An 18993-nucleotide genomic window follows, 5' to 3' on the forward strand; every position below is an offset into this window, starting at 1 on the left:
AGAGAGATGTCACAATGGGACACAAAGTCAACATTCCATTTGACCTCTCGAATAGATCCCATGGTACTCGATCGCAGATGGGCGGCACTGTAGCACAGTGGTTAGCACTGCTGCTTCACAGCTCCAGGGTCCTGGGTTCGATTCCCGGCTCGGGTCACTGTCTGTGTGGAGTTTGCACATTCTCCTTGTGTCTGCGTGGGTTTCCTCCGGGTACTCCGGTTTCCTCCCACAGTCCAAAGATGTGCGGGGTTAGTTTGATTGGCCATGCTAAGAAATTGCCTCTTAGTGTCCAGGGATGTGTAGGTTAGAGGGATTAGTGAGTAAAATATGTAGGGATATGGGGGTAGGGCCTGGGTGGGATTGTGTTCGGTGCAGACTCGATGGGCCGAAGGGCCTCTTTCTGCACTGTATGATTCTATGAATTTTCCAACCCTCCAGTCTGTGTTCCCATCTCCAACACGAGCTGAAAATTCTGCCCCTAGTCTTGTACGGGGACGCATTGGGGTTATGGGGATAGGCCCCAGGTGGGATTGTAGTCAGTGAGACACGATGGACCGAATGACCTCCTTCAGCACTGCAGGGATTCATAGGAATATATCAATGATTTTCTGGTGCTGGGGGAATCATGGTGGGAGGGAAGGAAATCTAAACGGACCAGCAATAGGTCCGTTGACTCTGGGTGGGAAAATCCAGCCCTTGGTATGTTAATGGAGCAAGTTTAAAGTTTATTTATTAGTGTCACAAGTAGGCTTACATTAACACTGCAATGAAGTTACTGGGAAGTTCCCCAGTCACCACATTGCAGTGCCTATTCGGATACACTGAGGGAGAATTTAGCATGGCCAATGCACTTCTCCAGCACATTTTTCGATACTAAGCTCTGGAATTCCTCCCTGAACTTCTCTGCATCTCTGCTCTTTTAAGATGTTCTTGAAATCCACCTCTGTGACCAACTCTGTCCTAATGCTTCTTTATTTGGCTCTGTGTCCAACTTCATTTACTGACCGTTCCCTTTAAGCCTGTTGCGATGTTGCATGAAAACAAGTTATGGTTGTCGTATAGACTTCTACTTTGACATTTACCCCATAAAGATGATTCTGTGGAATATTTCTCCTGTTTGATTTGGAAACGCGATGCTCTAAAGCCATATGAGAAGAACACGCAGAGAATGTGCAAACTCCACATAGGCAGTGACCCAAGGCCGGGAATCGAAGCTGGGTCCCTGGCGCTGTGAGGCAGCAGTGCTAACCACCGTGCTACTCAATGCCACATTGCCACCAAGATAGGAGCAGCTCTGAGGAAATGTGCAGTCACTGCGATTAGAATGTAGTGGTAATAGGTTAATTCCGCATAACGGACTGAGCAAAACTGCAAGGAAACATTGATTTGTTTATCACAGAATGCTTTATTAACGTTAATGCATTTATTTCACAATGTAAGTGTCATTATAGTTTGAAACAATGAGCATATGTGGCTGATATTAAGATCTGATTACAGCGCACAGTTGCTTATTCCATTCGGTGTAAAAATCATCGGGTAAAGAAAGGGGGAAGTCAATAACTGTCCGAAATGATACTGATTGGAGACACTCAGTTAGATTCCCACTGCAAAACATGCAGTGCTACAAACATCGCAAACACCTGCATGAAGTTTGAGAAGTGTTAAGGAGATAATATTATTAATATTCCGATGTTTATCCTTTCATACATCTCGAGGTCTATCTGCGTCCATCACTGACTTAAGTGAGAGAGTTTAAAATGCAGCAGAGAGAGTTTTTTTTGCTTATGAATGTGTTTGTACTTGCTGGGCATAGGGAGTGATGCCCAAATCCAAAGGTATCCCAGACATTCTCTCTTCCATCTTCTTCCGTTGGGAAAAAGATACAAAAGTCTGAAGTCATGTACCAACCGACTCAAGAATAGCTTCTTCCCTGCTGCCTTCAGAATTTTGAATGGACCTACCTCGCATTCCGTTGATCTTTCTCTACACCCTAGCTATAACATTACATTCTGCACCCTCTCCTTTCCTTCTCTGTATACGGTATGCCTTGCCTGTGTAGCTCACAAGAAACAACACTTTTCACTGTATACTAATACATGCGACAATAATAAATCAAATCAAATCAAATCAAAATGTGCAGGTTAGGTTGATTGGCCATGCTAAAGTAACCCTAGTGTCAGCAGGATTAGCAGTGTAAATATGTGGGGTTGCATGAATAGGGCCTTGGTGGGATTGTGGTTGGTGCAGACTCTATGGGCTGAATGGCCTCCTACTGGACTGTAGGGATTCTATGATTCTAAGTCAATGCCCAATTCAGTGTCTCTCTCCAAGGTGCTTCCAGACTTGCTGTGTTTTTCCAGCATTTTCTGTTTTTCAGATTTCTGGCATCTGCAGTATTTTGCTTTTATGGTGATGCCCAGGTCTGAATGGTTAGACTCAGGGCTGCCTGATAGACCCTGTGCCTCATCGTAATGAGACCTTGGAGGAAAGCTTTGAATTTCAGGATGATGCATCACTGGCAGTGTCCCTCACCTACATTCCAGGAGAGTGGGGTACAAGTGAATTGGAAGGTGGGAGAGGAAAGACTGGGGAGTTGGAAACAGGAAAATCTGGGAGGCAAGAGGATCAGGCAATCCTTGGGACTCCATGGTGGGTCTTCAGCATGGCAGTGGTCCTCCAGACAGAGCGGACCTGCTCCTCCCAGCTCCACAGTTGGGTATTCTCTTTTAAATCAAAGCTTACCTTTTCGTGACAACCTCCAAAGGACACTTTAAAGTTAGTGGCATTTCCTTGAAAGCAGCCCAATTTAAAGTAAAAAGTAAAATTTATTAGTCGCAAGTAAGGCTTATATTAACATTGCGATGAGGTTATTGTGAAATTCCCCTAGTCGCCACAGGTTCAGGTCAATGCATCTAACCACCACATCTTTCAGACTGTGGGAAGAGCGCCTGGAGGAAACCCATGCGGACACGGGGAGAATGTGCAAACTCCACACAGACAGTGACCCAAGCCGGGTATTGAACCCTGGTCTCTGGCGCTGTGAGGCAGCAGTGCTAAGCACGGTGCCGCCGTGCCGTCGCTATTTCAGATCAGGGCAGCCCAATTAAGCAAAGGGGGTTTCAAACAGGCGAAAGGAGGCGCGCAAAGTAAGGGATTATTCAAGCACAGGGTTGGTCGTCTCTTTCTCCCTTTCCACCAGGGATGTTTGTGTGTATGAATGGATACATCCTGCCCGCAATACTGGATGTCTAGGTGCCTGAAAAGGCAGATACAGTCATTGATTCCAAATAGGTTGCTTAGGATAAACATCAAAATACAAAGCACAGTTATGCTGAGTCCATTCTTACCCCGCGCTGTGTTATAGCGCCTTGTTTCTCCTTCCTTACCCCTCCCATTCACTAAGCAGATCCTCCATCTCTTCAAAGACCAAACACAGCTTCGAATTATCATGAGCAACTTAGTTATGGAACTCGAGAGCGCAGGTTTAAATTTACAGTCGTGCTAACTAAATCAGAATGTAGAAGTAAGTATCCAGAGATCATCCACTTCCTTGCCCACTAACAGCATGTTTTCAGGCCCCTGCAGAGAAACCCAGGAAAAGAATAGAGTCCCTACAGTGCAGATGGAGGCCATTCAGCCCATCGAGTCTGCACTGACCACAATCCCACCCAAGCCCTATTCCCATAACCCCACAACACTAAGAGGCAATTTAGCATAGCCAATCAACCTAACCCGCTCATTTTTGGACTGTGAGAGGAAACTGGAGCACCCGGAGGAAACTCCAGCAGACGTGGGGAGAATGTGCAAACTCCACACAGACATTGACCCAAGCTGGGAATCGAACCCAGGTCCCTGGCACTGGAAGGTAGCAGTGCTAACCACTGTGCCACCGTGCCGTCCCAAAGGCTTGGGGGAAAGCAATGGTAACATCACAGAAAGAGAAATGATGATCTCTGCTGTAAGGCTACTTATGACATGTAGAGAAAATATATCACCTGGTCTCACAATTGAGATATTAAAATGAGGCGCTGTTTGCCACTATTCCAAACGAGAGCGGGGGAAATGTCCCTTGTGTCCTCAGGCCAATATTTATCCCTCAATCATCAAAAACAGATTGCCTTGTCATCATCATATTGCTGTTGTTGGGAGCTTGCTGTGCAGAAACCAGTGGCCATGCCCTTCATTACAACACTGACTACACTGCAAAAAGTTACTCATTGGCTGTTCAGCACTTTGAAACATCCTATGGTTGCGAAATACACTATAGGAGTGCAACTGTTTCTTTTTTAGTTTAACCATTGGAATTATTGACCGTAAGAGCACAAGATATGGAGAAGAAGTCAGCCATCTGGCCCATTGAAATTGCTCCACCATTCAATGAGATCATGACTGATCTTGTATGATAATCCTCAACTCCACTTTCCCGCCTCATTCTCATAATCACCCTACTGATTAAAAATCTGTCTACCTCAACCTTGAACATACTTAAAAACCAGCCTCTATAACCCTCTGTGGTAAAGAATTCCACAGATTCACTCCCCTCTGAGAGAAGAAATTCCTCCTCATCGAGTCTTGGTCAACATTTGCAATCAAATTGACAGAAGTGAGCCCACAGCATCATTGGACACAGCACTCCTCAAGCCTTCGGCACGGTGGCACAGTAATTAGCGCTGGTGCCTCACAGTGCCAGGGATCGGGTTCAATTCCAGCCTTGGATCACTGTCTGTGTGGAGTTTGCACATTCTCCCCATGTCTGCGTGAGTTTTCTCCGGGTGCTCCAGTTTCCTCCCATAGTCCAAAGATGTGCAAGGGGATTGGCCATTATATATTGCCCCTTAATGTCCCAAGATGTGTAGGTTAGGGAGATCCCACAGTCTAAAGATGTGCAGATTAGGTGCATTGGCCATCCTACATTAATCCTAGTGTTAGGGGGATTGGCAGGGTAAATATGTAGGGTTACCAGAATAGGGCCTGGGTGGGTTTGTGGTCGGTGCTGACTCGATGGGCCAAATGGCCTCCTTCTGCCTCACAGGGATTCTATGATATCTAATGGTGAATGACTATTTTCTTTCTTAATTCTTATAAATATGAAGCACAGCCCTGGTTATTGACTCAGTGAGGGCTTTCCAAGTCACTGAAAGCAGATTACCAAACTAGATCAGTGAAGGCAACCCTTTGATAGACTGGCAGAAGTCCAATAGCACACTGTGCAATAGAAACCCTGTTACGAGTTTGAGCGTTTATCCTGGCTGAGTGCTAATTTTCATTAATTGTTCTATCTATTCAAAGAGCCGCTAAGTGATGTTATTCACAGACGTGGAAAAGAAAAATCTCACCAGCTTCAGACCACAGCTGTTAGCTAAATGTTGACAGAATCACATTTAACTCCGTAACAAATAAGATTGACTTGGCTAACCACTGGAATAATAGTTTCTCTGTGTAATAAAGATAGGGATTGTCTCCTCAACCCCTGGTGCTTTCTGTTTCATCGAATCCTACAGTGCAAAAGAAGGCCATTCGGCCCATTGAGACTGCGCTGACCACAATCCCACCCAGGCCCTATCCCCATAACCCCAAGCATTTACCTTAGCTAATCCCCTGATACTAAGGGACAATTTAGCATGGCCAATCCACCTAACCCGCACAACTTTGGACTGTGATAGGAAACCGGAGCACCTGGAGGAAACCCAAGGTGACACGGGGAGAACATGCAAACTCCACACAGACAGTGACCCAAGCCAGGAATCGAATCTGGTTCCCTGGCACTGTGAGGCAACAGTGCAAATCACCGTACCACCTATTTCAAGCAGATGGCAACAATGAGAAGAGATTGAATAAGCTGGGATTGTTTTCCTTGGAACAGAGGATCTTGATTTAATTTGATTTATTATTTTCACATGTATTAACATGCAGTGAGAAGTATTGTTTCTCGCGCTATACAGACAAAGCATACCGTTCACAGAAAAGGAAACGAGGCAGTGCAGAATGTAGTGTTACAATGATGGCTTGGGGGAAGGGAAAGGTCAACTTACTGCAAGGTAAGTCCATTCAAAAGTCTGACATCAGCAGGGAAGAAGGGATTAACCCTGGAGTACAAGGTTATGGAGGGTAGGCAGAAATGTGAGGTTGAGGCTACAGTCAGACCAGCCTTGATCTTATCGAGGGGCCGAATGGCCTACTCCTTCTCCTAATTTGTATGAGGTTCAGGGGTGACCTAATTGAGGCGTACAACATTGTGAGGGGCCTCGACTGGGTCAACAAGAAAGGGATGGTTCCCCCTAGCTGAGGGATAAGTTAATAGGGAGCAAGTCTCCTACTTGGGAGCCAGTGGCGTAATGGTATTGTCACATTATTAATAATCCAGAGACTCAGGGCAGGATCTGCGGACCCAGGTTCAAATCCCACCATGGCAGATGGTGATATTTGAATTCAATTTAAAAGAAATATGGAATTAAGAATCTGCTGATGACCATGGAACCATTGTCATAAAAACGCATCTGGTTCACTAGTGCCCTTTCGGGGAGGAAATCTGCCATCCTTACCTGGCCTGGCCTACATGTGACCCCCAGATCTGCAATGATGTGGTTGACTCTCAACTGCCCTCTGAAATGGTGGGGAGCTAAGGATGGGCATTAAATGCTGGCTCAGGCAGCAATGCCCACATCCCATAAATAAACAAGTGGATAAATAAACAGTTAAATGGATATCCACCTGTTATACAAAGAACAGTATAGCACAGGAACAGACCCTTCGGCCCACCAAGCCTGTGCTGATACATGATGTCTTCCTAAACTAAAGATCTTTTGCCTCTACGCAGTCCGTATCCCTTTATTCCCTGCCCATTCATGTATCTGCCAAGATACCTCTTAAATATTGCTATTGTATCTGCTTCTACTAATGTCCTTCCGGGAAGGAAATCTGCTATCCTTTCCTGGTCTGGCCTACATGTCACTCCAGAGCCACAGCAATGTGGTTGACTCTCAATTAGCCCTCTGAAATATCCCAGTGAGACACTCTGTTGCATCAATCACTAACTGCAGCGATTCAAGAAGGTAGCCCACCACCACTTTCTCAAGGGCAACAAGGGACCAGCGACGCCCACGTTCCATGAATGAATAAAAGAAACGCCTCCTCTGGCAGTGCATTCCAGGCACTTACCACCCTCTGTGTAAAAAAATAACTTGCCTCTCACAATTCCTTTATATTTTCCCCCTTTTACCTTAAACCCATGTCCCCTGGGAAAAAGACTCTATCTATAATCCATGTCTTGGGCTTTTTACAACTGGTATTCTTTGAGAGACTGTAGAATTCAATTGAAAAAGGATTAGCCAGGACCTCGTGAAGTGGAAATCCACAAACATCCAATCTTCTGAACTCCAGGAAATATAGGTCCCGTATACTAAAGCTTCTATTAGTATGCGATCCCTAACACTGGAGATTGAACCTAAAATCTCATTGAGGTGAGGCACACACTCAGCCTCTGAACTACACCCTACTAATGGGCGGCATGGTGGCACAGTGGTTAGCACTGCTGCCTCACAGGGACCCAGGTTTAATTCCAGCCTCCGGTGACTGTATGTGTGGAGTTTGCACATTCTCCCCGTGTCTGCGTGGGTTTCCTCCGGGTGCTCCGGTTTCCTCCCACGTGCCACAGATGTGCAGGTTAGGTGGATTGGCCAAGCTCAATTGCACCTTATTGTCAGGGGGACTAGCTAGGGTAAATACGCAGAGTTATGGGGATAGGGCCTGGGTGGGATGGTTGTCGGTGCAGACTCGATGGGCCTAATGGTAAGTGCCTGGAATGCGCTGCCAGAGGAGGAGTTTCTTTTATCCATTCATGGAAGCGTTTCCACTACCTCCCCTGGCAACGGGTTCCAGGCACCTACCACTCTCAGATTTTTTACACAGAGGGTGGTGGGTGCCTGGAACTCATTGCCAGGGGGAGGTAATGGAAGCAGATACGATAGTGACTTTTAAGGGACGTCTTGACAAATACATGAATAGGATGGGAATAGAGGGATATGGTCCCCGGAAGGGTAGGGGATTTTAGTTAAGTTGGGCAGTATGGTTGGTGCAGGCTTGGAGGGCCGAAGGGCCTTTTCCTGCGCTGTAATTTTCTTTGTAATTGTTCTCCTGCACTGTTGGTATTCTACGATTCTATAAAACTAAGGGAATAAATGTCTCTATAAACTCTAAAATTGTAACCGATCCAAAGAATGAGATAGTGATGATTGTGAGAGCTTTCTTTACCACTGTATTCATTCTCTCCCCTGCACCTCCTCTGATCAAGATTCAGTAATGGGCCAGGGTCATTCTCAATGCTTGTTGCTGGCTATTTGATTTCTCGCTCCTTCTGATCGCTCTGTGGCACTAACGAGCTGCTTAATCGCTGCTGCTCTGCATCAATTCTTCCCCTGAAGCCCCCAAGGGCGACCAGGAACAGCGTGCGCAGATTTGTCTCATTACCTTCAGTGGCTTCTAAATCGAATTCTCCGGTCTGCTCATAATCAGGGAATGAAACCATATGTCCCATCAATTAAATTAAACTGGAACTGAGCAAATCAAAAAGTCACTTCCCACTCGGTTAGAAACTGAAGAGCCCACTAAAAAATTTCATATCCATTTCAACGCAGCGTTAGGTCAATGGTTTGCACATGAGAACTACTTCAGGACAAAGGCATGCAGAGAGGAATGGTTTGTTTGCACATAATCAGAATCTGAAGGTTTAAAATTATAATTGAGATTCACTGAGCATTTGTTCCGCGCTCACTCAGGTTAGTCTGGAGTGTAGTTGGATTTTTCAATTGTGTCACAAGTAGACTTACATTAACACTGCAATCATAGAACCCTACAGGGCAAAGGAGGCCATTCAGCCCATCGAGTCTGCACTGATCAAAATCCCACTCAGGCCCTATCCCCATAACCTCACGCATTTACCCTAGTTAGTCTCCCTGACACTAAGGGACAATTTAGCATGGCCAATCCACCTAACCTGCACATCTTTGGACTGTAGGAGGAAACCGGAGCACCCGGAGAAAACCCACACAGACATGGGGAGAATATACAAACTCCACACAGATACTGACCCAAGCCAGGGATCAAACCGGGATTCCTGGTGCTATGAGGCAGCAGCGTTTAACCACTGTGTCACCATGCCGCCTCAGTGAAATTATTTTGAAAATCTTCTAATCGCCACACTCTGGCACCTGTTCGGGTACACTGGGTGAGAATTTAGCGTGGCCAATGCACCTAACCAGCGCATCTTTCGGACTGTGGGAGAAAACTGGAGCACCAAGGAAACCCACGCGGACGTGGGGAGAATGTGCAGACACTGCACAGACGGTGACCCAAGCATGGGAATCGAACCGGGGTCCCTGACGCTGTAAGGCAGCAGTGCTAAGCACTGTGCCACCTAAATGGAATATTCTCCACTTGCCTGGATGGGCACAGCACCAACAACGCAACAAGGAGCTCGATACCATCCAACATAAAGCAGCTTCGTTTGCTCGGCACTCTGTCCATCACCTAAACATTCATTCCCTCCTGCACCAACGCACAGTGGCAGCAGTGTGTACATCCACAAGCTGCACTGCTGCAGCTCACCAATCCTCCTCTGACCGCACCTTCCAAACACACAACCTCCACCACCTCGAAGGACAAGGGCAGCAGACTGATGTGAACCCCACTGCCTGCAAGTTCCCCTCCGAGACACACACTATTCTGACTTGGAAATATTTCAGCGTTCTTGATTTGATTTGATTTATTATTGTCACGTGTATTACGCAGTGAAAAGTATTGTTTCTTGCTCGATATACAGGCAAAACCTACCATTCATCGAGACGGAAAGGAGAGAGTGCAGAATGTAGTGATACAGTCATAGCTATGGTATAGAGAAAGATCAACTTAATGCGAGGTAGGTCCACTCAAAAGTTGGATGTCAGCAGTGAAGAAGCTGTTCTTGGCCAGCAGTCGAGGTAATTCTGACATGTTGATCTTGGAGTTGTTCCTTCTACATGGGACCCACGTGTCGGGAGCAGCGGAGCCCTGAATCTGATCTGGAGAGAAGCATGGGCCAACTATTTCTTAACTCTGTGTTTACGATTTTCTCAACACAAGGCAATCAGAGAAACATAGAAAATGGGGGCAGGAGTAGGCCATTTGGCCCTTCGAGCCTGCACCACCATTCAATATGGTCATGATTGATCACGCACTTTCAGTATCCCACTCCTGCTTTCTCCCCACACCCCTTGATTCCTTTAGCCACAAGGGTCAAGTCCAGCTCCCTCTTGAACATATCTAACAAACTGGCTCCAAGAGCTTTCGGTGGTAGAGAATTCCACAGGTTCATAACTCTCTGAGTGAAGAGGTTCTTCCTCATTTCAGTCCTGAATGGCTTACCTCTTATTCCTAGACTGTGACCACTAATTCTGCACTTTCCCAATATTACATAGAACACTACAGCACAAACAGGCCCTTCGGCCCACAAGTTGCACCGATCATATCCATACCTACCAGGCCATAGGACTATCTGTAACTCCCAATCCTATTAAATCCCATGTACTCATCCAGAAGTCTTTTAAAAGACCCCAGCGAGTTCGCCTCTATCATCACCGACGGCAGCTGATTCCACTCACTCACCACCTTCTGAGTGAAAAACTTACCCCTGACATCTCCTCTGTACCTACTCCCCAGCACCTTAAACCTGTGTCACCTCGTAGCACCCATTTCAGCCCTGGGAAATAGCCTCCGAGAATCCATCCTATCTATTCCTCTCAACATTTTATAAATCTCTATCAGGTCGCCTCTCAACCTTCATCTCTCCAGGGAGGAGAGACCTAGCTCCCTCAACCTATCTTCATAAGACATGCCTCCCAATCCAGGCAACATCCTTGTAAATCTCCTCTGCACCCTCTCAATAGCTTCCACATCCTTCTTGTAGTGAGGCAACCAGAACTGCGCACAGTACTCCAAGTGGGGTCTGACAAGGGTCTTATAAAGTTGGAGCATTACCTCCCGACTCCTAAACTCAATCCCTCGAGTAATGAAGGCCAGTACACCATACGCCTTCTTAACCACATCCTCCACCTGCGATATTGGGAACATTCTTCCCACATCTAGCCTGTTCAGCCCCATCAGGATTTTATATGTTTCCATGAGATCCCCTCTCATTCTTCTAAATTCCAGTGAGTACAAGCCCAGTCAATCCAGTCTCTCTTCGTATGTCAGTCCTGCCATTCCTGGAATCAGTCTGGCGAACCTTCGCTGGACTCCCTCAATAGCAAGAACGTCCTTCCTCAGACTAGGAGACCAATTTTGTCTTTTAAAAAGTGTTTAGACAGTTACATGGGTATGATGGGTCTAGAGGGATATGGGCCAAATGTGGGCAACTGGGATTAGCTTCAGGGTTTAAAAAAAGGGTGGTATAGACAAGTTGGGCCGAAGGGCCTGTTTCCGTGCTGCAAACCTCTATGACTCTATGATAGCGTTATATCCAAAGCCTGATTGTTCGATGCCTGCCTATAGCACTGCAGCTTCATCTGGCAGCTACACCACATCTGGAAGTCACGGGCAAACTCTGCCATTACAACTCTGAGCATTATAGATATAATATCACAAAGATTCATATTGCCCCTTTGAGTATTAAATATCAGTTCATCGCCAAAAGTTTGTCCTTCTTACACACACACACACACACACACACACACACACACACACACACACACACACACACACACACACACACACACACACACACACACACACACACACACACACACAAGTGCAAGTAAATTAGATTTACAACACCTGTCCACGGACTTAGAGTCAATTTCATAAAAGTATGGATTGTGCACAGTTCTACAACGTAATGAGTTTGCATTGCAGGCTCGATCTAGCCAAGGTGATAGTCCCCAAGATAGCAACGCTAGTTATAAATCCTGTCAAGTCAGTCTCTTATCGCATGAATTACTGGGCACTAAATAAATGGATCTGCCAGCAGTTGCAGTAATTAAACAGTGAGAGGTGAGAGTAGCTGCTAAAAACAGCGGCTTTCTGAGCAACTGTTATCAGGTTACATCCCTAAACCCAAATCCAGTTGCCACAGCTAAAATGAAAAGCCATTACCGTGATTGGACACGCCGGGGAGGATAAGAGGAAAGGAAGGAGGAGTGGGAAGGTGGAGATAACAGATATCCAGGCAGAAGATTCACTTCACAGCCGAAAGGCACGGGGTGGGATCTTCCAGCCGATGGGATTCTCTGGTCCTCGCTGCGGTGAGCGGAGGTTTGGCTGGGCGCCCAGTTCTCCATCCTCGCTTGCAGCAGTGGCGGGAGGGGGGGTGTGAAGGCAGATAAAATCGCGCCTGAGATGTTTTAAATAAACGTTGTGATAAGCTGCTTATTCAGAATTTGGTTTTAACAACCCAGAAATAGGAAAGGCGATGGGGCTGGTGGATTGTGAGAGGAAGTTGGTTAAGGGGATGGGGGGGTTATGCGGAAAAGGCAGGAGAATAGGGATGAGAAAAATGTCAGCCATGATTGAATGGCAGAGCAGACTCAATGGGCCGAGTGGCCTAATTCCGCTCCTATGTCTTATTAATCAAGAAACTCAGCTAATGTTCTGGGGACCTGGGTTCAAATCCCTCCACGGCAGATGATGGAATTTGAATTCAATCAAAAATATCTGGAATTAAGAATCTACTGATCACCCATTGTCAATTGTCGGGAAAACCCATCTGGTTCACTAATGTCCTTTAGGGATGGAAATCTGCCGTCCTTACCCGGTCTGGCCTACATGTGACTCCAAAGCCACAGCAATGTGGTTGACTCTCAAGAGCCTTCGGGCAACTAGGGATGGGCAATAAATGCTGTAAGAAGTCTCACAACACCAGGTTAAAGGCCAACAGATTTATTTGGCAGCACTAGCTCTCGGAGTCTCAAGCTCCTTCTTCAGGTGAGAAGGAACTTGAGGTTCTGAAAGCTAGTGCTGTCAAATTGTGAGATGTCTTACTGTGCTTACCCCAGTCCAACGCTGGCATCTCCACATGATAAACGTTGTCCAGCCAGTGATGTCTGTGTCCCACGAATGAATTAAAAAAAAGTTTAGGGGTGGAAATCTGATGCCCTGATCATGGTCTATTTGTCATTCCAGTCCGACACCGGCACAGTTAATTCTTGACAGTTCCCCAAGGATGTCTAGTGAACCATTCCATTGTCACTAACTGCTCCCTCAGGAGAACTTGGGATGGCCTTTCCCATGATATTGTCGTCCTGAGAATGAACGATAGACCTTTTTTATAAAACATGGAACAGCTGGAGTAGTTGCGATCATTTGTGCTGATTTCCCTTTTAAGGGCAACACAGCAGAGGAAAGGTCACCTGACTTACGAGAGGCAATCAGGACTGAGAGTGGAGAATCACCCTGGGGGAGTGGAGTTCTCTCTGTCCCTTCACCAGGTTCCTTTTATTCACAAACCTATCTCCATGCAGCGGTTAGCACTGCGGCCTCACAGGGACCCGGGTTCAATTCCCAGCTTGGGAATTCACTGTCTGTGTGGAGTCTGCATGTTCTCCTCGTTTCTGCGTGGGTTTCCTCCGGGTGCTCCGGCTTCCCCCCCGTCCAAAAGACATGCTGGTTAGGTGCCATGCTAAATTTTCCCACAGTGTACCTGAACAGGTACTAGAGTGTGGCGACTCGGGGATTTTCACAGTAACTTCATTGCAGTGTTAATGCAAGCCTAATTGTGATTAATAAATAACTTAAAAAACTCCTAAGAGTGCTTCAGGTGACAAGTCAAAATCCAGAGCGTCAGTAGCCCTGACACTCCTCGATATAGATACAGGTGTGTGAGTCCCTTTACGAACAATTATGAACTCAATCAGGGAGCTCATACTTTAAGAGACCAACTTCATGGGCCACATTGAGGTCATTACAAGGATTTAGGGCACTCATGTCTTTGCTGTACTGCTGTTTTTCTTATTAATAAGTACCTTTGGCATCTCTGGTGGCACAGCGGTGGCATTGCTGCCTCACAGAGCCAGGGACCCGAGTTCAATTCCCGGCTTAGGTCTCTGTCAGAGTGTGGTGACCAGGGGGTTTTCACAGTAGTTTCATTGCAATATTAATGTAAGCCTACTACTTGTGACATTAATAAATAAAAAATAAATAAAAATGATCAAGTTAGTGAAAGTGCCTCTTACAGTGGGGGGGGGAGGGTACAATCAAACAGATTAAAAAAGGATATAGATTATCTGGTCATTATCAAATTTCTGTGTGTGGGAGCTTGCTGTGCACAAATTGGCTGCCCCGTTTTCGACATTATAGCTGTGACAGGTTTCAATAAAGTATTTTCTTGGCGGTAAAGCTGCTGGAGATGTGTGGTGGCTGTGGAAAGCCGAAGCTACGAAGCCAAGTCTTTCTGTCTTTTAAAGAAATAGGTTCCAGGCCCGTGAGTCGAATCCATGGTCCAGAATTTCACCAGGCACGTTCACAGTCTGCCACTTGCAGCAGGATTTCGATTGAAGTTATCCTCCGAGGCTATCTAAAGTGTCTGACTGGCAGCCCTCCAACTCCCGAGGAAACGCTTTGTAGGAAAACAATAATAAAACCAGCTTGCACAGGGATAATCAGTCATACTTTTTGTCAATGTTGACATACTTTGACAACATTTCATGAATTTAGCTTTGCCCTGCATTTGTTGCTTGAGTTGTTTTGAACTTGTAGTTGGTTTGAGGGCGGAATCTGTAAACGTGAGAGCCCAAACGTGAACCTCTCTCTCTTTCTCTCCTGCGTTAGCAACCATAATGTTCTCTAATAGGTCAACAATTGGGCAGAGGCTGTGAGAAGCGTGCGAAGGATTTGTGTGACTTTAACTGAATGGGGAATGGGAAATCGGGAGGTTGGAATTGTCCCCAGCGAGCTGGAGTTTGGGTGGGTAGGGGCTGTGGCGGTCACCGCCTCTGTCCTCCTCTACGGCTAACACTTGCATCTTAAAGTGGCAAACCATGGCAAATCTGGGTTGCTGCTCAAGGCTGCACTGCCAAGCTCCTCCGGGATGGACCAGGGAAGGGAAGCATTGCTCAAGCAGACCCAATTTCACTCAGTGGTGTTCCTCACGTTGTGTGGCTCCAAAGGCCATCTCTACCTGCCTCAGTTTGGGATACCCTGTTGAACTGTGAGTCTCAACAATCAGCCCAAACGTGAATCTCTTTCTCCCTCCTGCATTGGCAATGCCTTTCGAAGGGCTGAATGGCCTCATTTTGCAAATAGGGGATTGTTCAGGAGGGAGACCCAGAGCTGGGGCCTGGAGACAACCGAAGGCACGGCCACCAATAAATAGGTTGGACTAAAACCTGGTGTTGTCAGACTTTTTACTGTTTGAAGTGATTAAAATCAGGAATGCAAAGGAGGCCAGGATTAGGGGAGCGCAGATAGCTCACAGTCTGATGGGGCTGGAGGTGACTACCAAGGTCAGGAGGGTGAAAGGTCATGGGGCGATTTGAAAACAAGGGTGAGGATTTTTAATTGTTGGACCGGGAGCCAGTGTAGGTCAGTGAGAACAGGATTGACAAGATGGGTGTTACCCAGTGCGAGTTAAGACATGGGCAGCAGGCTTTTGGATGGCATAAAGTTTATGAAGGGTAGAATAATTCTCAGTCTTTTGGCTAAGAGCAAGCATCACAGGTGGCACAGTGGTGAGTGCTGCTGCTTCACAGCGCCAGGGTACCGAGTTCAATTCCGGCCTCAGGACGCTGTCTGTGTGGAGTTTGATTATTCCCTCTGTGTCTGCGTGGGTTTCCTCCGGGTGCTCCGGTTTCCTCCCACAGTCCAAAGCTGTGTGGGTTAAGTGAATTGGCTAAATTAACCCTTAGTGTCAGGGTGATTAGCAAGGTAAATAGATGGGATTAAGTGGCTGGGATTGTGGTTGGCGCTGACTCAATGGGCTGAATAGCCTCCTTCTGCGCATAGGGATACTATGATGCTGTGAAGCGTCAGATCTAGCCCAGGATGGGTTCATCTTGTCCGTTTGCTTGAATTGGATTCAATTAGAATTTGAATTCGGTTTTTGGAGCAAGCAAGGAATGGATTTGGGTTTGTCTGGACCATTCTGGGCACTGGATTTGTAAATTTAAGGATGGAGTAAATATTTTTAAAAGAAGAACGTGGGAGAGCAGCCAGAAGTGAAAATAGTAGTAACGGGAAAATGAAGTTTGCGGTGCTCGAGGTAGTCTGAGCATGGATTCTGTATCTGTTCAAGATGTACAAGAGGTGGCGCTATTTGACTAACCATCACCTCAATCTCCTGGGGCAAGCTCTGTACGGTCACCGACTGTTAGACACTGGGCTCGGCCACCTCAAACACGACTGCTACACAACTGTTGCTCCAGTATTAGTTTCTGTGACACTGCTGGTGCCTCACGCACTCACAGAGTTCGAGCAGACAGTGCAAATTCCAGAGCGAGCTGTCCCTACAACTGTCAGCCAGAAACAAAATCAGTTAAAGAATTCCACAGTAACTTCATTGCAGTGTTTATATAAGCCTTACTTGTGACTCATAAATAAATTTAACATAGCTTAAGAACCTGTCCTGGTCCCCCCATGCCGACACTATAGTTAAGAAAGCTCGCCAACGCCTCTACTTTCTCAGAAGACTAAGGAAATTTGGCATGTCAGCTACGACTCTCACCAACTTTTACAGATGCACCATAGAAAACATTCTTTCTGGTTGTATCACAGCTTGGTATGGGCTCCTGCTCTGCCCAAAACCACAAGGAACTACAAAAGAATGTTGCCCAGTCCATCACACAAACCAGCCTCCCATCCATTGACTCTGTCTACACTTCCCGCTGCCTGGGCAAAGCAGCCAGTATAATCAAGGACCCCATGCACCCTGGACATTCTCCCTTCCACCTTCTTCCGTCGGGAAAAAGATACAAAAATCTGAGGTCACGTACCAACTAACTCAAGAACAGTTTCTTCCCTGCTGCTGTCAGACTTTTGAATGGACCTACCTCGCATTAAGTTGATCTTTCTCTACACCCTAACTATGACTGTAACACTACATTCTGCACTCTCCCGTTTCCTTCTCTATGAACAGTATGTTTTGTCTGTATAGTGTGCAAGAAACAATACTTTACACTGTATGTTAATACAAACAACAATAATTAATCAGATCAAATTAACTTAAAGGGAAAAAAAAGATCTACCCAGTATCCTCAGACTGTGACCATTCCCCCACCACTGGGAACATCCTTCCCGTATTTACCCTGTCTAGTCCTGACGATAATGCTGCACTGTATCAAATTTTGAAGAATTGTTGCGTTTCTTGTTAGAATGAAAAATCTTCAATAAAAATATACATTTTTTAAAAAATGCACAAAAGATTGCAAAATTAAGCAGAGTGTAAGCACACTTACTTGGGAACCTCTCTGTTGGGTCCATTCATTTGTTTGAACAGACAAGGAGACAGAACTTTGCACGAGTTTTAAAACAGTTTTCTTTTATTGAACAGAACTTTAAAAAAAACATTAACATGACAGCAGCAAAGAAAAGCAAACTTGGAGACAGGCTTCTGTGCCAGGCACTTGAACTGTACTGAACCGAACACATTGAAACTCAACTAAATTGAATTGAAACGGAACACACAGTTGCAAAATACATTCCGACCCTTATCTCATTACTGGCCATGCGGCTGGCCGGCTGTCTCCATCTAGAAAAACAATCCTGGCAGCTGCGGATATGCTGTTGTTTACTTGCATTGTGCACCCTTCAGGAATGCAGTCATTTTTTAGCTAACCCAGCATGCCTCCTGATTGTACATGTAGTCAAGGCAGTTTCAATTGTTAAACTTAGGAGAGATAGTTGAGTAGACAGAAATATCTTAAAATGAAGCCTTTGCAAGGACTGAAGCAATCAGGGCCACATATACACAGGATCTCTAGGGCGGCACAGTAGTACAGTGGTTAGCGCTGCTGCTTCACAACTCCAGGGCCTGGGTTCGATTCCCGGCTTGGGTCACTCTCTGTGCGGAGTCTGCACATTCACCCCGTGTCTGCAAGGGTTTTCTCCGGGTGCTCCGGTTTCCTCCCACGATCCGAAAGATGTGCTGGTTAGGTGCATTGGCCAGCTAAATTCTCCCTCAGTGTACTCAAACAAGTGCCGCAGTGTGGCGACTAGGGGATTTTCATAAAAATTGCGGTATTAATGTAAACCTACTTGTGACACTAGTAAATAAACTATGAAGAGTTGCCCCTTAGTGTAGATTAGGGATATTAGTGGGGTAAATACATGGAGTTATGGGGTTGGAGTGGTTCTGGGTAAGATGCTTTTTTGGTGTAGACTCGATGGGCCAAATGGCCTTCTTCTGCACTAGAGGATATTCTATGATTCTAAAACCTGCTTGGATTATTTGTCCCAAATTGCAATCTTCAGTTATCAAACACCACACGTAGGGAAGGTGGTGGCCTAGTGGTATTATTGGTAGACTATTAATCCAGAAACTCAGCTAATGTCCTGGGGATCTGGGTTCGAATTCCACCGTGGCAGATGATGGAATTTGAATTCAACAGAATAAAAAGGACAGGAGCAACTTGGATACAAAACTGGCTGAATAATAGAGAACAGAGAATAATGGCCAACGGGTATTTTTCAGGCTGGAGGAAGGTTTGTAGTGATGCCTCTCAGGGGTTGGTATTAGGATCTGTGCTTTTCCCCTAGATCTTGGTATGCAGGGGACAATTGTAAAGTTTGCAGATGTCACAGTACTTGGAAATGTTGTAAACTACAAAGAGGAAAGTGTAGCATCTACTGGTGACCATGAAACAATTGTCGATTGTTGGAAAAACCCATCTAATTCACTAATGTCCTTTAGGGAAGGAAATCTGCCATCCTCACCTGGTCTGGCCTACATGTGACTCCAGAGGTTGATTCTAAACTAGGGATGGGCACTAAATGCTGGCCAGCCATCGATGTCCCATGAATGAATATTAAAAAATG

This window comes from Carcharhinus amblyrhynchos, chromosome 2 (genome assembly GCF_965287045.1).
Source record: "Carcharhinus amblyrhynchos chromosome 2, sCarAmb.v2.hapA, whole genome shotgun sequence".
In the NCBI taxonomy this organism is placed as follows: Eukaryota; Metazoa; Chordata; class Chondrichthyes; order Carcharhiniformes; family Carcharhinidae; genus Carcharhinus; species Carcharhinus amblyrhynchos.